This window comes from Acomys minous, assembly GCF_964271855.1.
Source record: "Acomys minous genome assembly, chromosome: 12".
Lineage (NCBI taxonomy): Eukaryota > Metazoa > Chordata > Mammalia > Rodentia > Muridae > Acomys > Acomys minous.
This window is the reverse complement of record NC_140493.1, coordinates 74592420-74616597: the sequence shown is the minus strand read 5'-3', so window position 1 is coordinate 74616597 and position 24178 is coordinate 74592420. Positions and strand designations below refer to the sequence as shown.

The following is a 24178-nucleotide window of genomic DNA, read 5'->3' as shown; positions in this document are numbered from 1 at the left end:
TAATTTTCAGTTGTAGTGTAGACAGGAATGTATAAAAGAGATTTGTAATGCTGACCCTGTAGCCAACACTCCCCAAGATCCTTTGCGGTGTTCTGCAGTCCAGAGTCCCCAAGGCTTGGGCTGGCAACTCCAGCATTCATATCCACAGGCAAAAGCAGAGCCTTGGCCCCTGGTACACACAAGGCTTTCTAGGGGGCCTCAGCTCGGATTCTGTTTCTACCCACAGATGCAAGCTCAAAAGAACAGGTACAGAGAACGGGGAGTGAGGTGGGAACACAGTGTTGTGTGGATGTGGAGCCAAAGAGAGCATCTGGGAAAGCCATACCGACTCTGGAAGCTGAGGGATGCTGCAGAGCACAGCCACTCATCTGGTATGCATCCAAGGAGTTGCTCTTGAGACTGCCTCTCTGGGGGTGACCTTTGACCGGTCACCTTGACCTGGCACTCAGTTTCTGGATTAGTAGGTGAAGGAGTGATAATCATTTTCTCATTAGCAGACCAGACACTCACCCAAGATACACTGGAGGTGCGGCCCCAGGCCTGTGGGGCAGACCTCTAATGCAAGCTACTCAAAAGCTGTGGTAGGAAGATCACAAGGTTAGCCTAGGCTACAGAGTTCAAGACCAGCCTGAGAACTTAGCAAGGCACTGTCTATAAATGAAAAGGCCCAGAGATGTAGCTCAGTGGTAGTGAGCTTGCATAATATACAGAAGTTCTACGGTTGGGGGTGTGGGGGTGGGTGAAGAGAGAAGAGAGACTGGGAAATGTTATCATAGGGGCTGGAGAGATGGCTTAGCGGTTAAGAGCACTGGCTGCTCATCCAAAGGTCCTGAGTTCAATTCCCAGCAACCACATGGTGGCTCACAACCATCTAGAATGTGATCTGGTGCCCTCTTCTATCTAATGTTCTCTTCTGTCCTGCACGCATACATGTAATAAAGTGCTTATATACATAAATAAATAAATCGTTTAAAAAATTGTTATCATAGCTGGGTGTGATGGCAGCTGCCTGTAATCCCAGCACTCAAAAGCTGAGGCAGAAGGATTGCTGCTAGTTTTGACACCAGCCTGGGCTACATAGTAAGTTCCAGGTCTGCTGAGAATATGTGGCAAGACTCAGTCTCACAAAAACAAAGAACCAAAATTAATTAAAAACTTCCATAGCAGACAGGCATGGTGGTGCACTCCTTTAATCCCAGCACTCGGGAGGCTGAGGCAGGCGGATCGCTGTGAGTTCAAAGCCAGCCTAGTCTACAAAGTAAGTCCAGAACAGCCAAGGCTATCTAAAAAAAAAACAACAACAAAACAAAACAAAACAAAAACCCTTCCATAGCAAGTTGTTGAGTACTTTCCCCTCTGTCTGTGAGATGGAGCTCGTGGCTCAGAGCCTGGTACACAGTGAACTCTAAACACTGCCCCTCCCCCATCTCCACGGGTCCCTCTAAAAATAGTGTTCCAAGCCAACTAACTGCCTTGCTGGCGGCTCCCTACCCCAGCTAGACAAGCCTTATGCCATAGGCTTCGGACTAGGGCGTTCTATCCCAGTGTGGCAGTAGATCGGCAGCCCCGTCAGAGACCTCTCAATTAGCCTATCTTCTGGAAGACCAGCTCTGCTAGCATCCCCAGGTAGGTGGGGAATTGAAAATCTAACGCTGCAGGTTTCAATCTGAGAAGCATAAACGCTGTAGAGTATTTCAATTCAAAAAGCGAGGAGAGCGATAAAGCGGCGGGGACCCGGCGGCGGCGGAGGCAGGCTGGGGAACTGCCGCCTCCACGGGCTTGATTACAGAGAAGTAGCTCCTGTTCAGGAGACAGCTGGCTACAAGGGTGAGAGGCAGATTTACACCCTGGGAAATGTGGGGCGCCCTGGTAGGAGCTGACATCATTAAACAGCAGAGATGTGGCTGTGGAGTGAACTTCTCCAGGCCCTGCCTTGTGGTGGGCAACGCTACTGTCAAAGAATCCTAGGAGCAGTGACGACACAAGGGCATCAACAGCACAAAACACGAGTCCAGTCAGCGCTGCTGTGTGACCCAGGTGGCCTCCAGAGGCATCACCCACTAAGTGGGTACCTCAAGTAGTAACCATTTTGCCGTTCATTTTACAAGCAGAGACATGGGGGCTGGAGAGAGCCGTGGCTGCTCTTCCAGGGGTCCTGAGTTCAATTCCCAGCACCCACATGGTGGCTCACAAACAGAGATGTGGGCTCCGGAAAGTGATATGAACCATGGAGATGGAGTTGGGACTCTGGTCCATCCGGCCCCATAGATATGCCCTTAATTGTTCAACAAGCAGCCCCTTCACTACGCGACATTAGGAGTGGGGAAAGTAGTCAAGCTTAGGGGCTGGGACAACCTCTCTTTATTTCCCACAATCCATCAGAGAGCCAGGTGAGATAAAGAAGGACGTAAATGGCTAGATCCCTGTGAAATTAAAAAAAAAGAAAAAAGAAAAAGAAAGGCCAGCAAACCCACTGCCCCTTTTCTTCTCTCATTCAGGACTCTGTGCCTTTAAGGGCCCCCAGCAGCCACTCAGGCTAATTTGAACCAAATAAGTACCCTCTAAGTTTACATGTTAAAACCCTGGGGCTGACCCAATGTGCAGAAAGAAAAAAATAATAATATTGCAACAAATGTCCTTAGTACTCTCTAAGGTAGAATGAGCCCCCTGCCACCCCCCCACCCCCCCACCCCCCCCACCCCCGGTCCAAGGCAACAGATTGCAGAAGACTGGGTCTCATGAAGTGAAGGGCGCCAGACCAGGTGCCTCCCGTTGGTTTTTGATAAAGGTTAGAGGGGAGCTCCTGTTTTGCACCACCTTAAGTGAACTCCAGTCTCCTGTGAGGGAGGGGGAGCCTGTTGGTCAAACTGGCCAGTCTGATGAAGGCAGCTAACGGTGGAGAGTCCGTCCTCCCAGGTGTGTGGAGCTTTGTGATGAGTTGACCAAAACCTACTTATGACACCGTCCCTGCTGACTTCCTGAAGCAAACAGGGCCGGCTCATCTCTGAGCCGTTTGGCCTCCTTGGCTTGAGTGTGCTCTGTGCTTTACTGTGAGGGTCTTTGTAACAAGATTGGGAAGTGAACTGAGGGCGCCCTTGTTCTTGTGTTTTGTTTGTTTGTTTGTTTGTTTGTTTGTTTTGTATCAAGGGGTCCTAGATCCCTTAGATAACAAAAACAAGAATCCGATGCTCTGTTCTAAAGTAAACGGTTGGAGTCACTCTGTAAAAAAATCTATCTGGAACCTTCTGCAATAGAGAGTACCTTCAGCTGTGTCACCACTTCCCAGAGCCACCATGAGCATTGTCACGTGGTCCGAGTTAATTGGAACTAACTCAATGGAGCCACAGTCAGTGGTTAATTATCTCAAAAGAGGAGAATAAAATGTATGCCCGTAGCGAGCAAAGCTTACAGCCTTAACCGTTTTCAGAATAAATATTGTAATATATGGAGGGTTTTCAAAGGAATATTCACAGACTCAAGGTCACAAAACAGTTGGCCTTTCGGCAGGACAGAAAAGTTCTTCGACCTTCAAAGGGTATAGATTTAATAGACTCTTTAGAAACGTCTGATGCAAACTAGAGGTTTAACCGAGACTTTAAGGAAATCTGTATGCAGATCTCTTCTAAGTATTTCTCTTACATTTATATTTCAGTGAATTGATTCAAGCCGCCTCAGATCCTTAAAACATGCGTCAATAGCATCTTAAAGCTTCTCACGTTCCCTGCTTAAAAATAAAGTGTGGCTCTGGCTTCAGCTTCCATTTTAAATCAAAAGCTTCAGGGTTCTCGTCCCCCTCCCCTTATTCTTACTAGCTTATACTTAAACACATTTATGTGAAATCTGTTACCATAGTGTTATGGGAAGGAGAGCTCAGCTGCTCAGCACTGACAAGCCCAATGGCCCAGTGAGGGCTGATGGGAGGCAATCTGGTTTGTCCAGGGGAAGACATCTTGAGGAGATACAGAGGCTATGGACCTCAAAGCTTCATCCTGGGCAACATGGGGATGCAAAGCACTTTGGGAGATAAAGAGGCACAGACAAGTGCAGGCCGTGTGCTGAGCAGAGCCTTCGTCATCCCACTGTGTCTCCTTTCCCACTCTGGTCAGAACCTGGAAAGCAACCTAAGCCTCCCCCTCAGAGCTAGCTGCAGCATCCTCCCACAAGGATGCATTGCTTTTCTCAAAGTTAACGCTCTTGGCAGCTTGCCCGCTCTGTGTTAGCTGATGCGGAGAATGAAGGACCAGAGGGGAGTGTCGCAGAGTTCAGCAGGGCTCTAGAAACAGGAAGAAAGATTGTCCCCTACTTAACATTGGTTACATTTAGGCAGGACTTGTCTTTGGAATTTAGAACTCCACACTCGGGGAGTGGGGACGAGGAAAGTCAATTCATGTAGAAGGGGTTGTTAAGTGGGGTTAGCAGAAATAACTCTGCAAGGAGAAGTCTTCAAAGGAGCAGTTGTTACAAAAATGCCCCCCCCACACACACCACATAAACAAACCACATACACACACATCGCACAACACACACAGACATGCACACACACATGCACACACAGAGGCCACATAAACCACACATCACACACACACACACACACACACACACACACACACACACACACACACGGAATAGGATCCCTTCACAGTCATCAGGTGTTCTCCCAATAGTCTGATTTAAAACGTGGACTCTGAAGCCGGGCAGCGGTGGCACACGCCTTTAATCCCAGCACTCGGGAGGCAGAGGCAGGTGGATCTCTGTGAGTTCAAGGCCAGCCTGGTCTACAAAGTGAGTCCAGGACAGCCAAGGCTACACAGAGAAACCTTGTCTCAAAAAACAAACAAAACAAAACAAAACAAAAACGTGGATTCTGTAACTAATAGGAAATATGCTTTTTAAGCCACAGCAAATCCCCAGGAGGAAAAATAGCTAAAACATATTCACAGGGAGTTGAGAAAGGGTCCCATAACAAGTGTACATAGTGAGATGTCTGGAAAGAACAAGGAAACAGAGCTTTCAGACATAAACCTGAACCCTGGCACTGGGCAGATGCTGAGTCCCTCAGGGTTGCTTCTCTGGTGAGCAACATTGTACAAGCGAGGATGTGTGTTTACGCTGTGGTCCCTGCCAAGTGTCACTGTCTCCTCTTGTCTCTCCTTAAAAGCATTCCAGAAAGTCATCAGGACTGTGTGAAGTCTCTTTCCAAGAGACAAGCTCTTCCTCTGTCTGGCACCAGGCTTTGCTTTTTTTTTTTTTTTCTCCTCCCAACATGAGATTCCTGTGGGAATTCTAATATCTTAGGGACCAAAAGTTTGATAGCCGAAAGGAGGGCTACAAACATCTCTGTTTATATCTTCAATCCAAGACAACATTGGTGGCATGGGGAAGAGTGGGCTTGGGAGCTTTTTCTTTTTTTTTTTTTTTTTTCTTTTTTTCACTCTTACCAGGGTGCTGAGTGTAACTTCTTAGAGCATCCATCTTCACTTTAGCCAACTATCACTATTCCTTAAGTACTGTGACTAAGAGGTCAGCAATGGGCGAAACATAATCCCAGGGTCAGCAATTAGGAGTGCTTACTGCTCTTGCAGAGGACCTGGGTTCGGTTCCCAGCACCCACACAGCGTCTCACAATTGCCTATAACTCCATTTCCATGGGCTCTGACTTCTTCTGACCTCCAAGGGCTCCTGGAGATATGGTGCCCATGTATACAATACACACAAATAATAATTACCATTATTATTAACTTAGAAAAGCAAATTTCATGTTTCAGAGTGACATTTCAACTGCCTTTTGCAGCACAGGTGAAGGCAGCCACCCAAAATGAGTTCATCCATCAGTGCAACACCCGATGTGGGCACAAGGCCTGGAGGCTGAAAAGTCAGACAGGGAAGAGTTCTCTAAGAATGTTGCTCCTGGTCATGGCCCCTCATCACGTCCTGTCACAGGTTTCCAGGGGGCACTGGCGAGAAGCCTCACATTCAGTTTTAAGAATTACAGGAGGCTGGGCACACCACCGCTGACATCCTACTATTTTGATACTAGCAATGAGCAAAGGACTTTTCATTTCCTGAAAGTGACAGGAAATTGAAGAACCTGTCTGGAGATAACCATCTTTGTGTGGCCAAAAGAGGTTGATTAAAGTCAGTTGGCCAGACAGTCCTGAGAGAGGAGAAAAAAGTAACAGGCGAAAGCAAAGCAAGCAACAAGCTCCCGCCCTATCAATTCCCACCCTCACGCTCTCACGGCTAGTTCTGTGCATGGCTCTTTGAATCCCTGGGGAAGCATGGAGGATTACTAACCCTGGGACTGGCTAACAATGCTCTGATAGACCAGCAATTTCACAGGTGACCATCAAAGGATGCTGAGAAAGCAAAGGTCAGGGGCAAGGGAGAAAAATGGGGAGAGGAGGGATCCTCAGTGTAGACTTTGCTGGGGACAAAGGGCTTGATTTTACAATAAAAGGACAGATGGGGCAGTTCGGGAGAAGCAGGCTCTTCCATACACTTGGTAAGGGGAGATCTTCTAACTAGCAAAGGCCAGAATGGGAAGAGGAAAAGAGCCAGCAGGGTAGATCTGGTGCCGCAGAAATTTCTAGCACAAGGTGAGCAGGGGCTAGAGAGATGGCTACGGTGGTGGTCAAGAACACTTGCTGTCCAGTCAGGAGGACCTGAGTTCATATCCTGTCACCCACACCAGGCAGGTCAAAAACCCCTGTAACTCCAGCTCCAAAGGATACAGCACTTTCTTCCGGCATCTGTGACGCAATAGTAGTTCCTGTAACCCATGCCTCACTCTACTCCAAAACCTTCACATAACAGAAGGGCACAGAGAACGGGGTGTGAGCTACAAGACGAGCATCTTATAAACCATTGTCATCTTTTCTGTCCTGTGTCCCAGGAACTAATCTGGAGTCTAGCCTGCTCCCACGAACTTGGGTTTTGGTCTTCCCAGACAACTGTTCTTCTTGGCCTACATCCCTAGCTCACGTGGGCTGAGCATCTGCTGATGGCTTAATGCTAAGACCGAGGGACCCATGCATCTCTCCTCATGGCTGAAGGCCATTGTCAGGGAACTGGCTGGCCTCCCTCTGCCCCTGCCTACCCCTGAGATGCCTGATTCCCTCTCGGTTCCTCCCCATGCCCTGCTGCCGGGAGGACCGGTTATCAGTGGAACTGACAGGGCCTTGAAATATTTGAGGAAAAAGTGCAAGAGAGAGCACTGAGCTGGGATAGCCTCATGGTTTGACAAAGAGGCGTATACTCCCTCCTGAGGTTGGGACAGAAACAGGGAGTGTAGAGATGGTAGTGAGCTATCCTACAGCACACCTATAGCAGGGACAGACCAAGATGGGCTCAGGCAGAGACCTGAGGCCCCCATAGAGCTTCCTTCAGCCCACACATGCCTCAAAGTGGCCACGTTCTGTAATCTAGCCAGTAGATTCAGCCCAAGTTTGGTTCTGTTCCTTTTGAACTTTTCCAAGCCCAGGAAGAAATGTTGCATCACCCCCCCCCCCCCCCCGTGAAATCTCCTAAACTTGACATCTCACAGGAGAGCATACGTTGCCCCTAGATGCGGAGGATCCAAGCAAAAGAATGGTGGCTGCCCACAGACCATAAATCTCAGTGCTCAAGAAGCAACATAAAGCCGCTCCCCCAAGTAAATGAAATGCGTCCTCTTCTTTCATGTTTGATGCTATACCTTCAGGGTTGAGACAGTGGCTTGGTGGATAAAGTACTTGCCTCATATCCATGAGCATCTGAGTTCCACCCCAGAACTCAAGTTTAAAAAAAAAAAAAAGGTAGGGTTGGGGGGCCAGACTGATGGCTCAGTGGTTAAGAGCACTGGCTGCCCTTCCAGGAGATCTGGGCTCAATTCTGAGCACCCACACGGCAGCTCACAACTGTTTGTGACTCCAGTCCCAGGGGATGTGACACTCTCACACAAACATACATACAGTCCAAACACCCATGTTCATTTTTTAAAGTGAATTTGGCGGGGGTGGGGGTGGGGGGTGGGGCTGGAGAGATGGCTCAGTGTCTAAACAGCACTGACAACTTTTGTAGAGGACCTGCGTTCAATTCCCAGCACCCACATAGCAATTCATTACTATCTGTAACTCCAGTCCCAGGGGATCCGACACCCTCACACAGACACAGATGCAGGCAAAACAACAATGCATAGAAAATTAAAGTAAATAATTTTTTAAAAAAGTGAAGGTGGCACAACTTGTGACTCCCAAAATAGGAAATCCATGCCAGAGGGACCCCCAGAGTTCACTGGCCAGCTAGCCTAGCCTACTTGGTGAGCTGCAGACCATGCCCTTGGCCCCCCAAAAGTGTTTGTTACCTAAAGAGTGATAGCAGAGGTAATTCTCTGGTTTTACATATGTGCATGCACATGTGAGTACCTAAGCACACACGTGTACTTGCACACACATGCATAAGTACACAACAGACTATATACCCTCATAATTATGCATGTAAATAACATAAAGCAAAGTTATATATACAAGCATACGTATATATCACATATCTCCACCTTTCTTTGAATGTGAAAATCCTGCTTACATACAAACACACGATAGGTGTACACATTTAAATATATTTTATGTATATATACACACATAACAATTTACTTTATATATTCTGACTGTGTTTTTTATATGACTGTCAGAAAAACATCAACGTTGGCTGAACTCAAGTCTTCACACATGTTGGGTATTGCATGGCAGCTCACTGCTGCTCAGAGGAGCTCGGAAACAGCAGCACATGCTACTTAGAGGCATTCTATGTTTATTTCATAGATGTGTTTTTCCTTTGCTTTCACACCGGCAGAATTACTAATTGTGTTGTAATAGAGTGAATTTTTGTATAATGTGTGTTTTTGCTGAAAGTCCTGTCCAATTAGCCGGCTTTTCTTGAGCGATTACGTTTTAAAAATTCACTCCAATTTGGACAAACAGCTCTGTAGAGACAGCTGGATTCGCGCTGTCAATAGAAGTATAAAAGTCTCAGGTTCAGAAAAGAACTGAAAGTTTTACATAAATACTACAGCAGTGCAACAGAGCTGTGTAAACTAATTATTTCTCAGAAGATGTTAAATGTGTGGAATTCATTAAAAAGGAAAAAAAATCAAACTCTCAGATAAGCTTTTCAGTAGCTCTTAATGAAAGGTAGGTTCCCTGCTGGCATTAAGAACTGTAATGTTTCACACACGTTACACATACACGTATACACGCACATGCAGATACACACGTGAAAGACTAGGGAAAAGGCCCTGTTATTTGTTGTTGCAATCTGACCTCCCACCTCTAGGGGCAGTGTTTTTGTGTGTGTGTGTGTGTGTGTGTGTGTGTGTTTTGTTTTGTTTTTGTTTGTTTTGTTTATTTGTTTGTTTGTTTGTTTTTGGCTGCTGCCTTCAGTCCGGAGCTCCACTAGACCAGGGCACAGGGGGCCTAGGAGGAATCTATGTCAGATACCAGAGCTGAACCACTGCTTTTGGAAGCCACAGAAAGATGCTGCCCCTTCACCTGCCAGCTACGAGTGAGAGTTCCCCATGTGCATCTTCTTGTAAGATTTAGAAGCCTAAGCCCAGGCTGGGAGAGCATCATCTGCACTAGCCAATGGGGCCCGTGGAAGCTGAGAAAGCGCCCAGACTTCTTGAGAATGAGTTTAAGGCAAGAAGAGCAAGCGTGGTGGCGCACACCATCATTGCCAGCACTAGGAAGGCAGAGGCAGGTGGACCTCTGTGAGTTCGAGGACAGTCTGGTCTGGAGTTTCAGGCCAGTCAGCCAGAGCTATGTGCCCTGTCTCCAAACAGGAAAAAAAAAATGGACTAGAGAGGCTCAGCGGTTAGGAACAGGTGTAGATCTTACAGAACATCCCAGCTTGGTTCCTAGCATCCACATTAGGCGACTCACAACCACCTGCAACCAGGATCCTGTCCCGGGGTATATGATGCCCCCTTCTGGCCTCTGTGGGCATAAACACATATGCAAGCACATACATACCCACACAGACACACAGAGACATGTCCATTAATAAAGACAAATATTTTTATTTTTTAAAAAATTAAAGAATGTGAGAAAAGAGTGGGGCCATAGCTCAGTTAGTAAACTGCTTGCTTTGTCAGTAAGAAGACCTGAGTGCAAACCCAGAACCCAGATTTTTTTTTAAAAAATCCAGTTTGTGTGTCTCAGCTCTGGAGAGGCAGAGGTGGATAGTTTTCTGGGACTCGCTGGACACCCAAGCTTAGCCTACTCAGCAAGCTGCAAGTCAGTGTGAGGCGGGTTGTGACTGCACCTTCCAGAAGCAGCTGTTGAGTTCAGCTATGTGACATAGATCTCTCCCAGGACCATGTGCCAGGAGACTTTCCCTGGGGTGCTAACTCTAAAGGCATGAGCTCAGCTCCCTTCTAGTTACATAGGGGGCATTAGTGAGCTTCCCTCAAAGTCTTAATATGGGACACACACTGGCCACATGAAGGTCTGGTGTTTAGAAAGATCCACAGCCACCCCAGGAAAGGGCCAGGTCGGTGCCAAATAGGTCAGCAATGACCAAACAACAAGCTCTGGAAAGTCACTGGTGGTCCTATGGCCAGATGTAGGCCCTGCTACTCCGTTCTATCGGTCCACTGAAAGGTCGCAGTTTGGAGGAATTGTGAGTAAGGAATTCTACTGTTATATGAAGGTTTTGGTCTGACATACATTTTCTTGTTTTTGTATTTTTTGGGGGGGTTGTTTTTTGTTTTTTGGGGTTTTTTTGTTTTGTTTTGTTTTTGTTTATGGTTTTTTTTATTTGGTTGGTTTTTTGAGACGGAGTTTCTCTGTGTAGCCTTGGCTGTCCTAGACTTGCTTTGTAGACCAGGCTAGCCTCGAACTCAGACAGATCCACCTGCCTCTGCCTCCCAAATACTGGGATTAAAGGAGTGCGCCGCCCCCCCCCCCTTTATGCTTTCAGCAATGCTAATGGTCACAGGCCTGTTCAACTTTTAACAATGTGACAGGATAGACATTGTCATTTAGGAAGTTTGCACCCTGGACCCCTGCAATTAAGTAAAAAACTGTAGGAAACAAAGGTCTTTGAAGATTTGAAACTCAGGATGTTTCTAGTGGGCCTCACTCGGAGCTATGCTTGGCCTGTTGGACATGCCTGAGAGAGTGCTGGTTGTTTTGTGCAATAAGAGTATGCCTGGTTTCATATGAAACTGTCTAATCATTTCCTGTGTGGCTTTAACCCTTTGATAGCCCCACTCACAGTGAGCATGCCTTCTGGTCCTTCCAAAACTGGGTACCATCTGTTTGGGATGAAGTCTTTTGGTAGGTGGATGGGGCATACAGTTTTAACTTACAACTCTCTCCAGTATGTGTGATGAGGACATCTTGTCATTTGTTTACTTGCATCTGTGCACTTCCAGGGCACGGGTATGACTCAGTGATGAGGACGGCGGTTCTATCATGACCGGAAGTTTCCAGGAGCCTTCTCTCTGTGTGTGTTTCTTCTTTGGTGGGCCCCGCATCAGCATCTAGCCATTTTTAAATTGGATCACTGACCAGACACAGTTCTTTTGTAAATTTCTGGGTAAAGGTCCTGTCTAGAAAACATATCCCCCTTGTTACGTGGCCTGGGTTTTCGTTCTCTTAGCTGCCCTCCACAGCCTTGTTTTGTTAGCTAAGGCAAGTTCGGAGAGTGCAAAGCAGAATATTGAAGAAGAAAGAAAAGTTCCGTGAGGCGGTGAAGGTTATAAACTGGATTCACTTTCGTTTCCTTTGAGAGGCAGGAGCGTAGGGGAAATGAAGCTGTCCCTCGGTCTTTATGAGGGCACTTGTTCTCTCAGGGAGGCTGCAACTGGGTCTGCAGCCTCCTCAGGACTGAACATCAAAATGGCAGCTTGAGCAAGTCTGTGAGTCTGTCCAGGAGCCTAGCTTGATCCTGACTGTGGCCTCCCAGATGGCAGGACTGCCCCTCCCCACCCCCCTTTGCCCCCCCCCCCCAGCCACCTTTCTGCATCTACTGGGCTGTCTGCATTTTAATAGACAGGTGTGGAAGGTTGTCAGTGTTTACAAGACTTAAATCAAAGGGTATTCACTTACTGTGTGTCTACTGCTGTCCCAGGCTCCCCATTCTGAGGGGGGGGGCACTGCAGCAGTCCCTGAACTTCTGCCCTCCTGCTCAGGACCCCTTTTTCCTCTATGCAGTCACTTCCTGCGCGGCCCTCCCTCAGCAGGTGTACTGTTTGTACTGGGTGAATCAAGTTGGCTGTGAACCTAAGGTCCTCTTGCCTTAGCTTCCTATGTGATGGAATTGCCGGCGAATGCCGTATGCCACCATGCTTGGCTGGGGGTAATTATTTCTGATTTATGCCTCCCCCGCCCCCAACCTAAGTCATTCTACACAGGGAGAAACTCAAATCAAAGAAAAGCAAGATTTTTAATCCAAGAGACAGAGAAAACTGAAACAAAAACATGATATAAAGAGCTGAAAATCAGGAAAGATGAAAAAGATGGAGAAGTGCATGTGTTTATGCATAGTTCATGAACTTTTTACAAGACTCTGATTCGAAGTAAACAATTAAAAAAAACCTACAATTTAAAAATATGTTACTTTACCCAACTTCAAGCTCAGAATCACTAAGAAATGGCAAACTGGCACTGTGATTCCAAAGACCTTTCCCTATCTTATCTTTTCAGAAGGCAGAGCACTTGCTTTTCCTTCCATTGTTTTAAAGGGAACTTCAAATTAAGGAGAGCCTCCCTGGGTAATTCCTGAAATAGCCACTAGATGGCAGAATGAGACCATAAAGACGCTGCTTCAGGCTGGCTGCCGATCTGTATGCAGCCCAGGGAGCCACAAGCTAGCAAGCCATCTCCTGCAGGCATCTGATTAATAATGGGGCTGTAATTATCTTTACACAATCCCGATTGCAGCTCCGTTGTAGCCTAGCTGTTAAATTAAACTGCACAAATAAATTTGCCGTGCGACTCAGCCTCCCCAGCAGTCCCCCACCCAGGGTGGCTTCCAAGCTTATTAACATATCAAAACACAAACAGTACCCCTCCCAGCTCCCTTCATTTTCATAACAAAAGGGCCCCCCTTTCCTCTCCCCAGCAGCCCAGTCTATATTTAAATAGCTCTGTGAAGGCTGATATCATTATTACTTTCTCTCTCCAGCTTAGCCCCGGGGACATCACCAACCTGCTTCTTTGGGTTGATGGATGGATGGATGGATTTTATTAGGAAGATGAAACACCACCCCAGCCCCAAACCAAGCTGCCTGAAACTTGGGACTGGGTGGAGGTGGATGGGGGAGCCTGTCACAAGTCTCCCCTGAATACTGGGTAGTAACAGAGGAATCCTGATGGGTCCAGGGCAGAACATGGTGTCTCAGTGATCTGGGGTCAAAGGAGTAAAGATGCAAACAATTTCCGGGTTAGGGTCCCAGGTTCTGGGTGGTGGCCTTATAAACTGTAAATCCCTGGGCATGAAGATAGATAGGGGTTCCAGGTTCCTAGAAAGCACCTCACCCCAGGTACTGGGCTGCTGACTGAGCTCGGCTTATTTTGCAAACTGTGGAGTGCCTGAGACACCTGAGAAGAGCCTATGTGTCCCCACTGTGCCCTCAGAGATGAAGACCACCCTGGCCAACTGTGCCCTCAAGGAAGAGGAACCAGAGTCCAGGAAAGAAAAGGTAGGGTGGGGTTTCAGCCACAGCCTCCTGCAGAGAAGACAGACCCTGTGTTCCCAGGCTCCACCACATCCACCACCTCCTGCCTAACTCTTCCAGAGCCTCAGTTTCCCCTCAGGCACTTGAAGACCCACCTTTCCCAATCCCCATTTCTTGGGCATGCGTTCCCGGTCCAGAAGAGATGTACAATAAATGGACTGAGTAACTGAGGGAATTGGAGAAGCCCTGGTCAGGAATCACCAAAATAAATATAATAATAATAATAATAATAATAATAATAATAATAATAATAATAATAATAATAATAATATAAACTGTGTCCAAAGCTGATCCCTAAGTGTTGGAGAGAGGACAGGGTATGCAAGCCCGGCTGGTGGTTGAGACCCACAGGAGAGGGGCTCTTGGCCCTTTAGAGGCTCCCTCATTGCTGTAGGACTTCAGAACTGAGCCCCTGAATCCTGTGTCCATCAGCCAATGAGCCTCTCTTCCCTCAGTCCACACTGGTTCAGGACTGAGAATAGGTAGGCCCCAGCAAGCAGGCAGTGGGGGTCCTACTGATGGAGAGGGCTGGGCGTGTGCCTCAGCCCTAGTCTGAGACTATTTAGAGTAATTTTCAAGAAAGGAGGGTTCCTTTGGTCCAAGATGCTGGACGCCTGTGGGTGTGGTAGCAACTTGGGGGTGCAGGCTTTTATACCACTTCCTTTACAGTGGCAGGAGGGGGAAGGAAGGGTGGGAAAGCCACAACAAAGGGATGCCTTTATGACGGCTTGTTCTGCGTGAATTATCCTATCTTGACAGATGGGGAAGTTCTGCCTCACTCTTCCCCTAATCAGTCCCTCTTAATAGCCAGGCCACCTGTTCTGGCCCAACCTCCTGACAAGAAAACAGCAGCCACCAGGTCTCCTCATGAGTTACAGAGGGGACAAAGCTCATTCTAACCCTGACAGGCATTAGGCACCGCAGTGGAACCTGGGATCCTCACTTCCCTCAGGTAATGCACCCATCCAGGGACAGCTCAGGGGCGTGGGAATGAGCTACATAGGTGATGCAAATCCTGATGCGAGTCCTGAGCGTGGTCCCAGGTTTGGAGGTGTCTGTACACTCCAAGGGTTGAACAGTCAAAACACCTGTCTGGGGTGTGCAAGCCTTTCTTGGTTGCTAGATCCTGAGGTTAATCATCCTACTCCCGCAATATCAGCAAGTACACAGATTGATTAAAGGGAAACCGAATGAGTACACACCCCAAGAGGCAGGAGCAAGCTCCAGCAAGCACAGGGCTCCCGATCTCACTTGTTTCCAGATCCACAGGCTTTTAATTACAGGAAGGGAGGGAGGGGGCTCTCTGAAGGGGTGGGGCTTTCTTTGACTGACGTAGGTGATGGGCATTTCCTGAGTTGTGCCATCTCGAGATTCTCTCTTTTACAATCATGCAGGGGATGTAGTCTGGATGCATCAGCCCTTAAGTGGTTTGTGATGTCCCCGAGGCCACTTTAGGACCATCTTTCCCTTAGTGGCTATGCACAGAAGAAATCCCTAGAGGGATCCTCTATTGGGTTTTTGCTTTCTAATTGTGGTTGGAATATTTGCTTGCTTCTTGGAAGGGGCTTGTGCAATCCAAGGGCTTGTCTGGAGCAGTGCAAGAAATGGACTTTTGTTGTTTTTAATTTAACCAGTACGGCCTAATAACTGTTTGTTATCTGGCCTAGTAATTATTATTATGGCAATATAGCCCACTAGCCATCAATCAAGACATAGACATTGGTTATATTTTAAAATAGCCTTAGTTAACCTGAGGCAGGGCAGACATCAATCCCCTAAACTGCTATCACATACCTGCCCCAATTCTGTGCCGTCTGGCTCTAATAATTTCTATCAAGCTACCTCCCATCCATAATCCCAAATACTTGTTAATGCTCTTCATCTGGGCCGAATCCTCCACCCACGCCAGCCATGTGCATCTCCTCTATCTAACCCATGGCAGCCTTTGCCTCCCTTCTCCTTGGGTCTCCCTTCTTCCCAAGATTCTCTCTGTCTCTCTCAAGCCCGGGAACCTTAGCCATTCCTGTCTCATTTGCCCTGCCCAGGTGTGATGGCTTTTTTTAAAATTAGCATCAAAATACATCAGACCATCCTCCAACAGACTTTTTTTTTTTTTTTTTGATGTTGCTAAGTGTTATCAAGAGCAAGATGGCACACAACCAATATGATATGGAGAGATTTATTTCGGGAAAGGGAAGGGAAGAGGAGTTAGGGCCTGAGGGTAGAGAGAGAGAGAGAGACAGAGAGACAGTGGGAGAGAGACAGACAGACACAGAGACAGAGAGACAAAGGGAGAGAGAGACACAGAGACACAGAGACACAGAGACAGAGGGAGAGACAGAGAGACAGTGGGAGAGAGAGAGACAGAGAAGCGGGGGGAGAGAAAGGGAAAGGGGACGCCCCGTAGAGAGAGACGAAATGGTGGTTTTGTCTTTTATATCTGGTGCCTCTGGCACATGCCTGGTGGCAGGGGTGGGGGGACTAGGGGGGTTGGGGGGGGCAGATGATGATGTAAGAAGTTGCTAAACAACCTAGAGGCAGATCAGATTGTAAACTAAGTCCTGGAGTTGACCACCCCATGACTTACACAAACCTGCCTTACAGGAAGAGGGGATGGTAAGACAGAGCCACGAGCATGAGAGGAAGGCCCCAGGAGAAATAATAACCCTCTCCTCATATAGCTATAGATTCCCCGGGGAGATGCTCCCCAGGTCTCTCAGTTCACAGACATGGAATGCCGCTTCACTGTATGCGTACCTGCTCAGGAGGCAGAGGAAGGACAGCACATGCCCAGATGCCAGATGCTCCCTCTTTATCTCAGCATCCAAATGCCTCTCCTTAGCTTTTGGAGGCCCCTTCCCTGAGTATCACCCCACTACCTGGCTGGCTGTCTTGTAAGATGGGGTAGAGATGGCCTCCAGGGACTGCTGTCGCAAAGGCCTTCAGTCCCTAACTGTGGCACTCCTCCTCCTCAGTGGGTCATGCGCTTATGCATTCCACAAGTATTAATTAAAAGTCTATTGTGTACAGACTATTACACCAATCACTTAAGAGGCCAGCAAAAGAAAGCCTGTGTTTATCATCTCGCGTTCTGGAGACAAACATCAGCTCAGAAAGCAGGAAGCCAAATTTCACTTCCCTTCCCACTTGGCCCTGAAGGGAGGGGAAGGTCCCACAGGGCCTTGCCCAGTGTCTCAGCTTCTAGACCAGGAAAGGGCCAAGTTCTGTGATTTGGGTCCATATTTCCAGTTTTCTTCCTTTCATGGTCAGAAAGCCTTGTTTAAAATAGTAAGCTGCTGTTACCTCCCTCCCCAGCCCCTGCCCCCTCCCACCCCTGCCCCCACTTGGGCTCACTTTCCCTACAGTCCTGAGAGAGACTGCTACAGCATCTGCTCTTCCACAGGCTCAACCCATGCCCAGGGCTCCCAGGAACTGGCCAGGAATGCAGGGACAGGAGAGGGGAAGGGCCCTGGGTACAGCCAGCTCCTCTGAGCGCTGGTCCAGGAGGTGGCTGTGTGAACGGGAGAAGCCCAGGGTGAGCTTGAGGGAAGAGCAGGGAAGGAGGATGGAGCTGACAGGAGCCCAAGAGGGAGAACACTAGCAGGGGATGAGGCAGAAGGAAGCACCCTAGGAGCCTGCCTGGCTGTCAGAGGCTAGGCAGAGCCTGACTCCGTGCCTTCCAGGTATGTGTGCGTTGTGCGTGTGCTCAGAGGGTCACTTAGTGGACCTCTAAGAGTGGGACTGACACTAGTTCCCTCTGCTTAATACCCCTCATGGGAGACCTCATAAAGCCCGGCTTGCAAAGAACACTCATCAAGCACTGGCTGGCTTCTTTTATTAAAATCAAAGTGACTTGAAGATGTGCGGAAGACGTCCGAGGGACAAGGTCGAGGCGAGCGAACAGAAGATGACACCTGGACCACAGAGCAGTGTCCTGAGGACTCTGCAGCCATTGCAGAGGGAGGCGGTGTGGGCTGAGAGAAGTCTCCAGGGAATGGACCCCAGAGTAAGGCCAGCTCTTGCAAGTGCTTGTCCAGGAGGTAGCTGTGCGAATGGGAGAAGCCCAGGGTGAGCTTGAGGAAAGTTGCAGGGCAGCCACCTGGAGATGACAGCCTTTCATCTTTAAGGCCCAGGTGTGAGTGCCAGCTCCAACGGCACTTGTGGGAAGTGGGACCAGCGAGTGTCCTCTCTCAGCCAGACATGTAGGTGTGAAACAGAGGTGGACAAAGACGCAAAGAGGGGTTGGTGTGGCTGTGGGCTAAAAGGAGCTGGTGCAGGTGTCCCGGGCTTCTGTGAGAGAGCAAAGTCCTAGTAAGGTGACTAACAACACACATTCACCTCTGTAGATTCATGTCGCCTTCACTGGGACGCTGGGAGACACCAAAATGGGTGGATTTGCCTCTTTCTTTCTTTCTTTTTTAATAACATTTAATTTAATTTTATGTATAGTTTTGTGACTGTACAGTATCCCCTGGAACTGGAGCTACAGACAGTTGTGAGCTGCCATGTGGGTGGTGGGAATTGAACCCAGGTCCTCTGGAAGAGCAGCCAGTGCCCTTAACCCCTGAGCCATCTCCCCAGCCCCTGGATTTGCCCATTTCATAGGTGACTACAGTGTTTGAGTTGGCATGCTTTCTTTATCTTCGTTCTTCCTAAGGTATCCTTTCTCATTCTCTGTGTCTCTGTGTGTTGACTTTGAGGTTTTCAACAGCATCGATTCTTCACAGGTGTGTGGCTTACTTTCTATACACTGTGAATTTCACAACTTTTGTTTATTTCTAATTCGCTTCAAGGTACTCAGTGGCACGTTTTGCATAATTTCAATTTTTAAAAGTGTCTTAAGGCTTGTCTCATGGTTCAGCAGACAGTTCGTCATGGAGAATATACCATAATAAAAGACTTAAAAATAAAATAATCTATTCTGCCACTGTTGGACAGTCCCAATTTATACACAGTAATTGTTTTCAAGTTTTCTATCTACTTATTAATCTGCAATAGAGTTCTACCCAGGATTTGAAGCCTGGCATCAAAGTTTCCAGCTATTGCTGTCTGTTTCTTTTTACGATTTGGTCACATTTTGCTTCATAACTTTCAGGGCTCTGTTGTTAGGTACATGTATCTTTATAACTGTTATAACTGTCTAATAGAGTGACCATTTTATCAACATAAAATATCTTGCAATGACAACAGCTTTTGTTTTAAATTCTATTTTGTCTGATACTTATATAGCTACTCCACTTTCTAATGCCTGCTGTTTGCATAATAGCTCTTTCCCTACTCTTTTGCCTTCTATATATTTGCATGTTTAAGACTAAAATGTGTCTTTGGTAAACAGTATACAGATGGATTCTTTTATTTAGTCTGACAAGCTCTGTCTTCTGATTAGATTTTCTAAGACATTTACATTTAATATTATTCATGACATTAGCATTACGTCTGCCATTTTTTCTATACTTCTGTGTAGTTTTCCACTCTTTCATCCGTCCTTTACTGTCTCGTTTTACACTAAGTGGAACAGTTTAGTGAACATTTTATTGCTTTGATTTCTTTGACTGTAGCTTCTGACTTACTTTCTTAGTGATTGCTCTAGGTTTTGTCATATGCGTGCTAGTCTTTCAGATTTACTCAAGCATCATCTTAGTGAAATACAGACTTAATGCTCACACAAGGCTCTATTTCCTCTCCAGCTCCTTTTATGTTTGTTATTGTCATTATGTCTAAGCATACTACAAACCTAGCAGTTCACTGGAATAATGACTACTTTATATAACTTTATGGCTGCTTTAAAAACTGGAAAAAAAAAAGAAAGGACGAAAGTGTTTTTAAATCACTTGTTACCTCTATCTTCTTATTTGTCGTGTCTGGTTTTCTTCATGATAGCACCTAGCACCCTCTCTACACTCTAGCATGATGCTCCTCCCCCAAGCCTCCTGTGTGTGTTGCTGCCAAGCATTGCATATCTACATTATAGACTCAACACGACTGTGTACATACTGCTTTCGAGAGTATTTCTAAATTAATTAAGAGATGAAATGTGCATTTATAATTGATTCCATAACTACATTCATAGCTACATTTGCATCATTTATCTTCGGGTTTTGTTTCTTTTTTTTTCTTGCAGATTTGAACGTTCATCTAAGTTTTGTTGTAACACAAAACATTCCCATTAATAGTGTTTCCGTATACTATATATGTATATATACTATATGTGTTATATATATTATATATAAGCATAGCAGATATAACACATATGTTATGTATACATATGCATGCATACATGGATGTTTTGTATTATATGAAGGCTGGCTTTGAGCTCATAATCCTTCAGCCTCGGCGTCACAGCTGCTCTAGAACTACAGGCATGTGTCACCATCCTGGGTAGGGATGTTGGAAAACCTTGTTCTAACAATTAGTTCTCTGTTTTGTTTTGTTTTTTTTTTAATCTACACGTATCTTTATCTTGCTTTCATTTAAAATGATTTACTCATTTCTTATCTCATGCTGATCAATACTTTGTCTGTGTGCGTGTCTGTGCCCCACTGGCATGCCTGATATCCACAGAGGCCAGAAGAGAACTGGGGTTACAGATGGTTGGGAGCCACCACGTGGATGCTGGGAATCCAACCTGGGCCGTCCGGAAGAACAATCAGTACTTAACCACTGGGCCATCCCGCCAGCGCCTTTACTTCCATTTCGTAAAGGCTGTTCTCCTGGAAACGAAATTCTTGATTGAGCGGTTTTGCTCGCTCCTTCCCTTTCTATGTTTTGAGTCTGTAACCCGCTACCAGACCTCCACAATCCCCATAGCCACTGTCCCGCTGAATCTTCCTTCTGTGAGATGAATCAGCTTCATCTCCGCTTCCTTCCATTTCCTTTTTGTCTGTGGTGCTAATTGTTTGTGTCTGCTCTATCTAGGCGTTGCCTGTCCTCACCCCTGTCCTTGTGGAGTTTCCCAGGGTTCTTGGGAGTATACGTCAATGGTTTTCCAGCGAATGCAGGATCTTTTCGGTGATGGTGTCTTAGAGTATTTTTCTGGTGCTGCCTCTTCCTATTAAGCATACGTTGGCAAAGTTCCAAATGCTCAACATTTAACCTGAGGCTGCGGTAAGGTCTTCATCTTATCTGCTTCCTGGTGTCTTGATTTATCCTCAAGCTCCCTGGTTCTTTCTTCTGCGTGCTCCAGTCTACTGTGGAGCTCTGCTAATTATTATTGTTATTATTTTGGCTGATTTTGCTGTCAGATCCAGAATCTCCACTTAGCTGTTCTTTTAAATCATTTCAGCATGTTTCTGAACACATACCTCCTGGCTACGCTAAAGAAGAATCCCTTATCTGCTGATTCTGACCTCCTCCTTGCAGGGAGTTTTGATTGTTTCTCTCTCTTTACCATTAGCCCCCAAATGATGCTTTGTGTACCGTTCATACGTTCTTGTTTCTTTATGTGAAAACTGGGTGCTTTCAGGAATTATTGTAGCAACTTGGGCGGGGCGTTGTTTCTGCTCCTTCATCACTAGGTCTTGTTTTGATTATGTCCTTGATTGGGGGCTTGGCTGGGAGCCTCTTGTTGGATTTAGTCTAGATGTTGCAGCTCCAAGGCTGGCACAGCCACCCTAGAATGGCAGTAATTTGATCAGAGCCCTCTCTCAATGCTTTTTAAAAACCTGGCGTCTTTGTTAAGCTTTGAATCTTTCTGGACATTGCATCTTTAACTCAGAGATATGGGACAAGAGTTGTTAAGTTTGCCCAATAGCGAGTGACCAGTGCCACCGGACAGGCAGACCCCTTTGTGTAGGAGACAGCTATGCGCTGGGCTGTTTCACCCATTTCACAGATTCTATCTCTAATAAGGGTCATGTGTGAAACTTTGGCTGGAGATAATGGTGCATAACTGTAGTCCCACCTAGGAAGGCAAAAGGCTGAGAACCGCCATAAGTTTAAGGTCAGCCTGGGCTAAAGAGTAAAAAAGACCCTATCTTAAAATTAATTAACTAATTAATTAATTAAAGAAAAAAGAAAAAGCTATATGAAATTTTAACTTGTGCTGGGATGTTTCTCATCCCACTCCATCCATTTACACTCATTCATACACCCATCAAGTTCTTACTCAGATTCATTCTGGGCAGCTTTATGGTAGAAGACAGCAACTGAAGAACATGCTGTCACCTGGTCCCTTCTATAGGAGCTCAAAAACGTCAACAAGCCTATTTGCCTACATGTCATTTGGCCAACAAGGGAGAACACATGGTTCTAGTGTGTGCTCATCTAGTGGGAGACAGAGGTAAATAATTCTGCTTCAACTGCCTCTGGGGATAGAAGCGGACCTGCTTAAAAGGTGTGCCTAAGGGGCTGGATTGTAGCTCAGTGGTAGAATTTTGCTTGGCGTACGCAAGGTCCTAGACTCAGTCCCCAACACTGAAAGAAAAATGTAAGAGGGCGATGACATTTTTAGGTAATGAGGACAGGATGTGAGTGGAGAAGTCTGTGCAGCCATGACACAGAGCAAAGATGTAAGTGTCCTCTCAGGTCGAGAGCACCAGAAGAGACAGCGAGTGGACAAGGATGATGCTACTGTACTAGACATCTCAAGGTCCTTTCTTGCTTTCCTAGAGCACCCTGGTCCATTTCCACACCTTACCTGCCCACACTAAAACCAGGCCTGACGAGCAGGTACCTGGATAGCTTCAGTATCCACTCAGGACCACTCTTTTAACCAGTTGTCCGTTCTCCATGGTAGATGTGACAATACTGACACACTTTCACTTCATAAGCTCTAGCCAGCCAACCAAATCCTATCATCAGATATGCACCTAGGGGCTCTTGGTTCAGCTCCGTTCCATCCATCAGCCCACAGGTCCCCTCCCTTAAGGAGCATGAGCTCTGAGGGATGCTGAGGACCAGCAAGGATCAGTGCAGCAGTGTCCCACCTCTGCCCTGCCAGGCTGGCTCCAGTGTGAGCTTGCATTTTCTGAGCAGAGCAGGAGAAAATTGCATTGTCTGTTACTGTCAGTGTTATCTGTGGGGAATGTAAACAGTTTAGAAGCCAAGATGGATAGCTCTGGCTCCGAGCAGAGCCCAGAGATGCTACTCAATACCTTCCAAGGTTCCAATGGACTTCTCCATCTTCTAGCCTTAGTCCTAACTTATATTATGTCCCCTCCAAAATCCCCCAGGCTGTGAGCTTTGAATCTCTAGTACACTAAATTCAGAAGCCCAATCAGAAAGGGATTCAAACAGTGAAATACATTAGCATCCACTGGCTTTCACGGCTGTCAACCAGTGGGGTCTCCCTGTCAGCCCTGTGTGACAGGCACAATGGATTTTGATGTCCCCACTTCAGAGATGAGCACAGTGCCCAGAGCCAGTCAGTGATGTGCAGCCATTAGGAGAAGGAACTGGAAATTGAAGCGGATGACCAAATTCCATGAACATGCTTTCTGATCTACTAGGGCTTCTTGGGATAGTAAGGGGAGCCAGGGAGCACGATTGAGAGACATCGAGTCGTCACTGTCCTCTCCTGCAGGACCCTGGCTTGTCTAGAAGCCCCGTAGGCATCTCTGTGCTGTGCATCCCTGAACAAGTGTGACCACCTTTCCTGGAAGTGGTATACAGGGCCGGATGGCTGTGCAGGCCCTTGAGTGCAGTCCACAGAGATGCTGGGAGCATTCTTAATTCAGACAAGGCATGTATCTCTCTACTCCTGCAACAAACATCACTGAAGAGGCAGAAGCAGGTAGTGTTCAGACAAACTGAGGCTTAGAGAAGAGGACTCGTTTTCAAATACAGCTAGGTCCATCTGGTCCCAGAACCACACCTTGCGCTCCATCACAGGGCTGAGCCATAGCTCTGAATCACTAAGGAACACTTGGTGCTCCTGGTATGGTACACTTGGAAGAGGGAAGCCATGTTTTCAGGCCACTCCCATCTGACATCTGCCTTGCTCCCATCCCATGATTTAACCTCAGATCCAACTGTACCCACTTCCTCAAACACTCACCTGTCTCTTAGCATCTTACTCTAGACCATTCTGGACAGCTTAAGTTGGACTTAGTGGCTACATGGGACCCCTATCTCTTTTCCACTTCTGGCTGTGAGGAAGTTATCAGACCACCCTTCTCAAGTGTCTTTCTTTTTCCTGTCCCATTGATGTGCTTGTGGCATACATGTCTTGTTCAGTCTTCTACGATGAAGGGTCATTTTTTTCCAGCCTATGTCTATCACAATGACACAAACTGTGAGCTCTTGAATAGAGGAGCCCAGCATAGCCTTGACCGTCCTCAGAGATATCTGCATGGAAGCTCTGGGCTGAGCTTAGAAGACAGGGATTCACTGTGAACTCCCTGAGTCGCCCCTTCCACACCCTATCAGCCATCGCTTAGCTGTGTAGAGCTGATGGGAGGCAACATTCTCCTCACTGAAGGACGTCAAGGTCGGGCATCTCATTCTGTACCATGTCCAAGATCA

At 46.9% G+C, this 24178-nt stretch overlaps 1 protein-coding gene and 1 long non-coding RNA gene across 2 annotated transcripts in view; both read left to right on the top strand.

Moving 5' to 3' along the window:
• ASIC2 (acid sensing ion channel subunit 2) overlaps positions 1–24178 on the top strand; it is a 1061758-nt gene that overhangs the window by 337562 nt on the left and 700018 nt on the right. The window lies entirely within an intron of this gene.
• Positions 1354–24178, top strand: part of LOC311579693 — a 57675-nt gene continuing 34850 nt past the window's right edge. The window contains exon 1 of the long non-coding RNA XR_014773227.1: positions 1354–1626. This is a non-coding gene — a long non-coding RNA (uncharacterized lncRNA). The remainder of the gene's footprint in view (positions 1627–24178) is intronic.